Source organism: Tenebrio molitor, unplaced genomic scaffold, assembly GCF_963966145.1.
Source record: "Tenebrio molitor unplaced genomic scaffold, icTenMoli1.1 SCAFFOLD_414, whole genome shotgun sequence".
In the NCBI taxonomy this organism is placed as follows: Eukaryota; Metazoa; Arthropoda; class Insecta; order Coleoptera; family Tenebrionidae; genus Tenebrio; species Tenebrio molitor.
In genome coordinates, this window is record NW_027184143.1 from 9,757 (window position 1) to 20,931 (window position 11,175).

At 43.9% G+C, this 11,175-nt stretch overlaps 1 non-coding gene across 1 annotated transcript; it reads right to left on the reverse strand.

The window, feature by feature from the left end:
- Positions 1 to 3,152: 3,152 nt before the first annotated feature.
- Positions 3,153 to 3,272, reverse strand: LOC138140853 (5S ribosomal RNA). The gene has a single exon (XR_011162768.1). It is a non-coding gene; the product is annotated as a 5S ribosomal RNA (ribosomal RNA).
- Positions 3,273 to 11,175: the final 7,903 nt, after the last annotated feature.

The window sequence follows — 11,175 nt, forward strand, 5'->3', positions numbered from 1 at the left end:
TGAAGTGGGTCATTTTCATTGCATTGTTAGTAAGATCGAAACCATAGAAACCATACAAAACGCATACGACTATTTCTGTTTTTCATTTCACGCACTGTTTTTTATTAGTTACCTAGCAACATGGTCACTGCATTGAAACTTCAGAGTTCCTTCAAAAATTTGAATTTTTAATTTCAATTTTTTGAATCAATGATAGAAAAAATATTGTTTATATTTAATATAAAAATAACTATTGTGGAAAACAGCAAAAAATAAAATAATACCACTAATTGGCGGCTGGTCAGGATAGACCTAACGTTCGAAATTTAGAAAAATATTTTTTTTATTTTAATACTGTTACTTTTCTAATGAAGTGCGAAATAAGTTGTGCCCCATAGCTATCTTTTTTATTTTTCACTACGACAATTACAAAGTGTTGATATTCACAACTTTTCGTGAGCACTTCGATAGAAATGAACAAGAACGCAGGAAAATTCCACACCGAATATTAATATTCTGTCTTGGCCCATGTTTATTTTTATCTACCGCAAAACAAAATGTTCGGATTTGTCAGGGGTATTCTGATTTAAAAAAAGAAGAACATTTGACGAATATTTTAAGTCTCAAACGTTTGGAAAATAATGCAACAACAATTCATAGACTACAAAAAAGCCTATGATTCAGTACCACATTCATGGTTAATTAAAATTCTTAAAATTTATAAAATTAATATTAAATTAAATCACCTTCTTTATATGGATGACATAAAACTTAACAATAACTGAAAATCAATCAATATGTCGTGGTCATTACGAAAATTTAGAATATATAACTAAAGAAGGAGAAATCATTAAAAATTTAAATAAAGGAGAATTTTATAAATATTTAGGTATTAATCAATCAAATCATATTCAACATTCAATTATAAAATTAAATCTATTCTTTTGGTGTTATAAAATGGTCCAAAACTAATTTAAAGAATATAAATATTCAAACTAGAGTTCTCTTTACAAAATTTTGTAAACATCACCCCAAATCTGCTGTTGAAAGATTTAATTTACCACGCGAAAATGGTGGTAGGGGTTTTTCAAATCTAGAAATTCTACAACACAATCAAATTGCTTCACTAAAAAATTATTTTCTCAATAGAGCTCGTGATATGACACTATAGCAAATATAAAACAAAAGTCTTTACATGGGAGATATTTTAAAGAGCTGAGGGTTTTATATTTGCAATACAAGATCTTGCACCGTTTTGGCTCACAGCGAATATAAAAAACGTCATGATATATTCGCAAAAATTATACACATGAATTTAGCAGTTAAATTCAATTTATTAAAGGATACACAACCACATTACATTTATAAACCAGAAAGTTGTTTAGAAAATGACAATTACAAATTATATTTTGATCGCACAGTTTTAACTGACATTCACATTCAGCATAACAGACCAGACATTATTATTTTAAATAAACAACAAAAGCAAGCATATCTTTTAGATATAGCTGTTCCAAATTCACACAATATAACACAGACATATAATACAAAAATTAATAAATATATTATTATAATTTCAGCAACAGGAATAGTACCGCAATCTCTTTTTAAAAATTTAAAAATTTTGGACTTAGAGAACACATAAAACACAAAAAAGTCAAAATGTGGAGGCGAGACGCCGGTAATTATGTTGATAAGCACTGCACTACTGCCGCCGGGTGGAGGTGGGATACGAAAAGAAGATGGGAAAAACCGAATTTTATTATCGTATTTAATTGACGTCACAGTTACTTTGGCGAAACAGGAGCTCGCTTTTCGAAGGCATGATGAAAAAGACAGACGAATCAATTTGATATATAAAACCTAACAGGAACGGCTGGTCCATGAGGTCATTTGGGTAATGACCCCCTAAAAAATAAAGGTTTTACCCAACACCAGCCGCGACTGCAATGTACACAAGATTTTTTCTACAATCGCAACTATGACTGCTACATATTATGTTATTTCAACCAAATCAGAAGTACAATAATTTTGAAAAGTAAGTGCAATGTATACTTCTAAATCTATCTAAATTTATTAATATGTAATTTTTTTCAAAACTATCGATCTTTCTTTGAAACATTTTCAATTCACAATTCACTGTTGGAAGCGCTGTACTTTTTAGTATAAATACGTATACGAAAAATTAAAATAATAGTTGAATTAACACATCGTTAAATGTTACGAGGAACATAGTTTTTTGGATTACACAGCAAAATCTTGGAATTTCAGTCCGATATTACTCCATTGAGTCTTTGGACTCACAAATAAATACCTCGAAAAGCCGACAAACATCTGTCTAGAACTTTTCTAGTAACCAGAGGGTATCGTAAACGACCCGTGTTTAGACCTCTTTCGTGAAAGTGACCGACCGCCGGCGCCACTCGATTTCGTCATAAATCTCAGCCGTACCCCCCACGATAATTGACAAGTCTGTCATACAGCCCTACCATTTAAAACCTTTATTCTCTTCGTTTTAAAAATAGTTTCGCATGGTTTTTCTCTCTTCTCGTTTTACAATGGTCCAGTGACTAATAAATGAGTGTTGTGTTATGAGTTTGTTCGAGCTCAAAAAAACGTGGTTCGAAATTGTTTAACGTTTAACGAATGGTAAGTTATTCTAGTTTTTATGTTGGTCTTAACGTGTTAGGGGCCAAGAATACAACATTGTCTGTCCATTATAACATAGAACTGATATGTTGAATTCAGATCTCTAATTATTTAAAAACCAAAAAAATAAAGCAGCAGTCAAAGTGGCATGTACGCGTAACCTAATATATATTTTTTTTACATTAAAAGATCGCCGTCTTCCTCGTCGCACTTACGACATTTGCATATGTTATCTTTGTTAAACTCACGGAAGGAATATAATGAACCGGTCACCCGTCCAAGTGCTGACCGCTGCCCGCGTGGCTTACCTTCGGTGATCGAACGACAACCTTTACCGTTTGACGAGTTTTTATTCTGCAATTGTTTACAATTAATCGACAAAAAAAATTGTTTTCTTAATTATCTAGTACTTAAAGCTATGAATCTACATGATACGGGTCTGTGCATGTTTCCGAATACCTGCACGAAAAACAAATCGGTTCGGTGGTTGCTATGGATTTCAAAAAAAAACAAAAAGTGTTGGGGGGCAACGGCACGCGGTGTTCCCAAGCGGTCACCCATCCAAGTACTGACCGCGCCCGACGTTGCTTAACTTCGGTGATCGGACGAGAACCGGTGCTTTTCAACGTGGTATGGCCGTTGCCGTGGTGTTTAGGTGTGATCGTTGGTGTAAAATATATTGCTTTTAACATTCCGATGCACGAATATGAACATCAAAACGCGATGCGTTTCGTTTCCGTATGCACTTACCCTCTGACGACCGACGTCGGACCGAACTAACGGGAAATCCCACAACAACCACCACGTCACGCTCTAACGACAAGAGAGACTACTAGACGGACTGGCGATCTCCCGCGTCGCACATTTTTCGACCGCCGGCGGCGGTGGAAAATCCAGAATTTCACCCCACCCACCGCGCTGCTTGCTCCGACGACGACGAGATTCCCACATTTGGATCGACCGAAATATGTAAGTAATATCAGGAAGTTCCGATTTTCGAGAGGAGACCTGTGTTTCTATTTACCTATCTATAATAATTATCGTTATAATCATCATATCATTATTATTATTATTAACATTATTATTTATTACCATTATTATTATTATTATTATTATTTATCGTCCCTCGGATTCGGCGATCTTCGAAAATCCAAGTTGGACCGTTAGACATTCGAACGCGGTGTGCGTGGCTGACGAGTTGTTATTTTTGGCGTTTTTTCTTCGATCTTCACCCCGACTTCGGACGACGCAGGTCGGACACGAAATTACGAAGAGAGAAAGACGGAAGAAAGGAAGAAAACCTGAAGATCCGTCGAAGAAAATATCGGAAAACTCGTAGGTGCGGCATCGGTCGGACGATGAAGACCGTCTCCTTTCGGATGATCCTCTCGACGGACTTTCGGCCGTCCCGAAGGGTCCGGACGGCAACGGGACCCGTCGTCGACTCGTCCCGTTTCAACTTCCGCCGAAAACGATCGACCTGAACGTCGGAGAGGCGGTTCGCGGCATCCTGTTGTCGGAATTGCCTCGGTTCGAACACCAGGTCCTTTCTGTGCTTCGACCGTTTCGGAAGCGTTTGGCGACGCGAAGATGTCGTAAAATCGAGAAGGTGGCGCGGTATTCCGGGAAGAGATGGACCAATATTTCGGCGAACGAAATATGGATTCCCGGAATCGACGCGTCTACCCCGCACCGCCGACGTAAACCGTCGGTCCCGAATCGAAACCGTGACGACCCGGATTTAGGGCTGGTGGTTGGAGGGGCGTGTACCTGATTCGAAACCCACCGACGTTCCGAGACGAACTTCGCTATCTCCAGGGAAACTTCGGAAACCGAGTTCGGCCAGCTTGATCACACGGTGGCGATGGTGATCGAGGAAAGAGGACGATGCCATCACGCGGGCAACGATTCCGAGGCCTGCAATTTCTTCGACGGCGGACGCGGTGCGCGTTCAGTCTTCCGTCCGCAGTGGCGACTATTTTATAAAGACTTAGAAAATTTTTTTGTTCAATTCTCGTTCACGAGGTGCTCGAAGTGTACGTGTGTGAGCAAGTGTTTTTTCAATAATTATTATTAACTTTTAACGTTTTAACGTGAAAGATGGCCGACGTCGAAAATCAAACAGCATCATCGGTCACCACCGGTTCCGCTGCCACCCCTCAATCCCACGCGAAGAAAGAGAAAAAAGCGAAAAATCCCAGGGCGAAACCGTCCCATCCTCCGACATCCGAGATGGTAAACAACGCCATCAAGGGACTCAAGGAACGCGGAGGATCGTCTCTTCAGGCCATCAAGAAGTTCGTCGCCGCAAATTACAAAGTCGACGCCGAAAAGGTCGCCCCTTTCATCAAGAAATATCTGAAAGGCGCCGTGGCGTCGGGATCTCTGGTTCAGACGAAAGGTAAGGGCGCGTCGGGTTCGTTCAAGCTCGCCTCGTCCACCTCCGGTGGTGCCAAAGTCGCCTCCGCCTCCGACAAGAGGAAACCCGCTTCGTCCGCCGCATCCAAGACGAAAAAATCATCCGCCAAACGTACCGCCGTCGCGACGACTTCCGACAAGGCTTCCTCGAAGACAGCCAAAAAACAAGCCTCCCCCAAAGCGAAGAAGACTGCTGCCGAAAAGAAGAGCGCCGTCGCTGCCTCCGCCGCCGCAGCGAAAGCCAAGAAATCGGCCGCCTCCTCGGCAGAAAAGAAAACTAGAGCCGCCCCGAAACCCCGATCGCCTTCCAAAGCGAAGAAATCTAACAAGGCTGGTCCGACTAAAAAACCCAAAGCACCCAAACCCAAGACAGCCAAAGCCATTCCTGTCAAGGTGAAAAAGGCCGCTTCGCCGAAGAGGAAAAAGTGAGAAACGTGGATGGATACTCGACTCATGTTCGTTCGGCTGTGCCTCGTTCCGACGTCATCATCGTACTACCGGCAACGGGGCACGCACAAATGGCCCTTTTCAGGGCCACACGATAATCTACGACGAAAAAAAGAAATAAAACTATCCTTACGGCGAAACCAAATAAAATAGATAGCATCAGCTGGCAGGTAGGTGATGACAGGATGCAATAAAATTTTACGAACGACCGCAACCCAACCCGAATCGAGAGGACCGACCGATTATTGACATTTTTATTTTATTCATTTCCGGTTGAAGGGCGATATATTTTTTTTTTTTTGCCTGTAAGGTTTGAGGTTCTGAAAAGAACCGATTTTTTTGTTATAAAATTCGTGTTTCGTTTTTCTCGGGATGTTGTTGTTCTTCCGAAACACGATGTGGAAAAATTTAAGCGCGTTCACCCCGAATACGTCTGGCAAGTTGGATGTCCTTTGGCATGATGGTTACACGTTTGGCGTGGATGGCGCACAAATTCGTGTCCTCGAACAGACCGACCAAGTAAGCTTCGCTCGCTTCCTGGAGGGCCATCACGGCGGAGCTTTGGAAGCGCAAATCGGTTTTGAAATCCTGAGCGATCTCCCTCACCAAACGTTGAAAGGGAAGCTTGCGGATGAGCAACTCGGTACTTTTCTGGTAACGACGGATCTCACGCAGAGCCACGGTACCAGGTCTGTAACGGTGGGGCTTCTTGACGCCGCCAGTGGCGGGAGCGCTTTTCCTGGCCGCTTTGGTAGCCAGTTGTTTCCTGGGGGCTTTTCCTCCGGTGGACTTGCGTGCGGTCTGCTTGGTCCTGGCCATTTCGAATGAAACGAATGAAAAACAAAACTGACGATCGTTAGACGTGCACGCGTCGAAAGGTAAACGGGTACTAAAAATTCCGCCATATTAAATTGTACTTTTATACGTGAACAAAGTCAACGGCTGACTTCGTCGATTGGTCGATGGTGAACCGTTGAATCTATATAAGGCTCCGTTAGTTGAAATTTTGCGGTAGTTGACTTCCTAGGGACGAGGTGTGCAGGTATTTTGTGTCAGTTGAAATAATCTGAAAAGATGACCGGTCGCGGTAAAGGAGGCAAAGGATTGGGAAAAGGAGGAGCGAAGCGTCATCGCAAAGTCCTGCGTGACAACATCCAGGGCATCACGAAACCCGCTATCAGAAGATTGGCTCGTCGTGGCGGCGTGAAACGTATTTCCGGTTTGATCTACGAAGAAACTCGCGGAGTCCTGAAAGTGTTCTTGGAAAATGTCATCCGAGATGCCGTCACCTACACGGAACACGCCAAACGTAAAACCGTGACAGCGATGGACGTCGTCTACGCTTTGAAACGTCAAGGACGCACCCTCTACGGTTTCGGAGGTTAATTTCCTGGCGCTCTTCACCGTTCGAGAAAACCAGAATAAAATACGAAATACAAAATCGGTTCTTTTCAGAACCACAAAATAAAAATAAGAGGAAAAAAAAGAAACATGATGTTCTTTCGAGAAACAACGGACTACCTGATAAATGTACCAAGATCGTAAACACCCCTTGCTTTCCTTTTGGCATTGCAGTCGTAAATCTTTCTTCATACAGCCAAATTGACGACCGCAATGATAATAATACAAAAAGAAAAGATGCATCGGTCATTTTACGAAAAAAAAAAGCTATAGTGGCCCTGAGAAGGGCCGATATTTTGAGTTTTCGCCACGGAGATGGATCGATCGTTCGTTTAAGGTTTCTTCTCGGTTTTTTTGGGTAAAAGTACGGCCTGAATGTTGGGTAAGACACCGCCTTGGGCGATCGTAACTCCGGACAGGAGTTTGTTCAATTCCTCGTCGTTTCTGATGGCCAGCTGCAGATGACGCGGTATAATACGTGTCTTCTTGTTGTCACGGGCAGCGTTTCCTGCCAATTCTAGAACTTCGGCGGCTAAGTACTCCATGACGGCGGCCAAATAGACGGGAGCTCCTGCACCGACGCGTTCCGCGTAATTTCCTTTTCTGAGAAGACGATGTATCCTACCCACCGGAAACTGGAGACCGGCACGGCTCGAACGGGATTTCGCTTTTCCCTTCACTTTACCTCCTTTACCGCGACCTGACATTTTAAGTTCGTTCGTTAGACACCACGAGAAGTAATAAAACTGACGGACGGGACTCGTCGATTGTAAAAGCTGGTAGCTGTGCTTCGAATTTATAGCCTCCGTGATAGGAGAATAGGACGTGACGATTGGTGGGAGCCCGTTTTCAGGTGGGGTTCTGGTGAACACACTACCTATCAGAAAGGTGGTGGTGCAAAGTTAACGCACGCACGCACAGTCCGAATCTTGCATTGGTGAGAGACGGATGTATGTTTCTGTGTTGTTTGTGTGGTGCAGTCGATTGAGCCTGTGAGAGTTTAGTCGTCCGTCCGCGCTGAGCACAGCTCAGATGTGAAATTGGTGGTGACCGTTTTCTGTTCGGTGTTGTCAATCGGAAATACGCCGTTTATCGGTGCTGTCAGTGAAAACTTCCCACACAGCTAGCGATGGGAAAAAAGAAGAAAGCCAAGAAATCCACGGAGCAGTGGGTCACAGACCTCAAAGGAATCGCAGCGGAGGAACTTCGCGTCCTCGCGCAAGCGATTGAGATCACGCTTGAAAAAGGAGGGATCGCCGTCTCTCAAGCCCAAGCAGAGATGATTTCGAAAATCGCACACCCTTCCCAGAACGAGGAAGAAGAAGAAGACACCGCAATGGAGGCCCAGACCGAGGAGCAAGTACCCTCCCCTGAGCCCCCAGCGCTGGAAACCCCACCCGACGAGGAGGGATTCGCAAGAGTCCCGATCAAACGGAAGCGAAAGGACCGGTCCAGCCCGATCCCGAACTCCGACGACGACGAGCAGGTAAGTGGTGATTCCCCTGCAGGACCATCCTGGAGAGAATCATCAGAAATGCTGAAACCCCCCCAACGCCAGCCCCAAGCTGGGGCCCCCGAACCGGTAAAGAGGCCCCGAACTCCGCCGGTGATCATCCGCGACTCGGGAAGATGGACAGAAGTGTCGAAACTCCTGTCCAATTCGCGAATCCAGTTCACGAAAGCGAAACAATGCGCCGAAGGAATCCGAGTCACCTTGTCGGGAGTTGACCATTTCCGCGCCGCGACCCGTCTACTAGAGAAGCACCGTGTGCCGTTCCACACGTTCACTTTAGAGAGCGAGAAATCAATCCGTGTGGTACTGAAACCGGTACCCAGAGAAATCTCTGTCGAGGAGATCACCGAAGATCTCCAAGCCCAGGGCTTTCACCCGATCGCCGTACACCGAATGCGTCGTCTCATTTCAAAGAAAGAGCTGCCACTTGTCCTTGTGGAGCTTCCCCCCTCGGAGAAGAAAATCTTCGATCTCCAAACCGTGTGTTATCTCACCGTGAACGTTGAGAAACCACGAAGAAGCGGCTGGGTGAGCCAGTGCCACAACTGTCAGTGGTTCCATCACTCGCAGAGAAACTGCCGCGCCGCGCCGCGTTGCGTAAAATGTGGCAAAGACCACCCGTCCAAATCGTGTGAAAAGACGAAAGAAACCCCAGCAAATTGCGCCAATTGCGGAGGAGATCACACAGCTAGCTACCGCGGCTGCTGCAAATTTCCACGTCCGAAAACGGCGACACCGAGGCCCCGCCCACAAAAATCGAAACCGAACTCGGAAACAACACATAAGGTAGATTCGGTGCGAACCGAAGACAAAACCGCGACAACGAAAATCGCGCCCAGTTCAACGGCAATCAAAGCCAGCAAATCGTTCGCACAAGCCGCGACGTCCGCAAATCCCGCGTCATCCGCGACTTCCGCATCAACTGGAAAATTCAACGGCCTGAGTGCCGCCCTCAACGAAACGGTCACCGCTTTAGGTACCGCAAAAAATGGACTGGAAGCGGTCCAGCACTTTGTCAACTTCATCCCGAAGCTGATAATGATTTTGAACTCACTCCGATAATTTACTGCAAAACACTAGTAAAAAATTGCCTACCCAAAGAGGTAGCCAAAAAACACTAATCAGTGTGCCCCGCACACACTCTATGTTTCAGGATACACCCCCATGCTGGCTGCGAGAGGCAAGGTGTGGTAAATATATTAACAATAAGCTAGATTTAAGTTTTAGATAGGCTTAGTGTGTATGTTATCGAACCTAGTTCCCCTGACTGCCTTGTTGAATCAGCCACGCCGGCCACTGTCAACAGGCAAAACTCCTATTGACGGTTGTAATCAGTCACGCTAGACCTTGTACAATCGTCGAACACCCATGCCCACGGTCCCCTGTAGGTAAATCTCGCAAAGCCGTGCCGATTTCTACAGTTAACGTGGGTTGACCAAATTGACATCGGTCACAACCAGTGTTTTGCCAACTATGCAACTCACCATTGTTTCCGATTAGAGTAAATAGGTCCATGACCTGCACACTCTTAGTCAGACAGCCTTTCGGCTTTCGGCTAACGCACGCACACGAGTCAGAGCAGTTCGCGAGTTTGTTGAATCGAATTGAATTGAAAAATGCCGCCGAAGACAAGTGGTAAGGCAGCCAAGAAGGCCGGGAAAGCTCAGAAGAACATTTCCAAGAGCGACAAAAAAAAGAAGCGCAGGAGGAAGGAGAGCTATGCCATCTACATCTACAAGGTGTTGAAACAAGTCCATCCCGACACCGGTATCTCTAGTAAGGCTATGAGCATAATGAACAGTTTCGTGAACGACATCTTCGAACGTATCGCCGCTGAAGCTTCCCGTCTGGCACACTACAACAAACGTTCGACGATCACCAGCAGAGAAATTCAAACTGCCGTGCGTCTGTTGTTGCCCGGTGAGTTGGCCAAGCACGCCGTCTCCGAAGGTACCAAAGCCGTCACCAAGTACACCAGTTCGAAATAGATGTTTTTCGTTTTCGACACATTTATAAACGGTTCTTTTCAGAACCACAAAAACTCTCGAACAAAAAAGAAAAAGACGTGAAACAGCGATTTTTAATTAACTTTTATTATGTCATTATGACAGCGAAAAAATATGAAAAATGTTACATACAGTTTAAGAAAGCGAGAAATGCAAAATTTTTCTATAAAAAATAAACATGCTATTTAAGCTATGTAAATATATTGGATGAACAGTAGGCCCTTTAGGTTTCATGCATTATCGGTATTTTGCACCCATGCCTATCCAACTTGTAGTTATGTGGTTATTGTATTCGAAATAATTTAGTTGATTGAGGTTATGTTATGAATAAATTTCTATTTTGCCAGAATACAACTCTTCGGAAGAAGAAATCAAATAAACAATCGTACATCTGCTGAACAACCTAGTTGATGGTTGATGGATTTGCATTACCCAGCATATAGCCTAAATGTTCATCTTTAGTGAAATTAAAATTACTTAGCTTTTTTAAGAAAGAAAAAATTAGAACGAATTCTCATCGAAAAAACCGCGATTCCTACAAATGATACAGATGGTTTTGTAGTCGCGTATGTTATTGAATACAATGAGCCGACATTTTTCCGACTCTTTGTTTCATCGAAAACGTTGTTGACATTAGCAAGGAACGTTAAGGATTCCCTGAAACAGACAATTTCACTGTTTTGGAATAGCAGTATGTGCAAATGAGAGGACAGAAGACTTTGAAAAAAGGAGTGAACAAAACTGTACTTTAGTACAGAATGT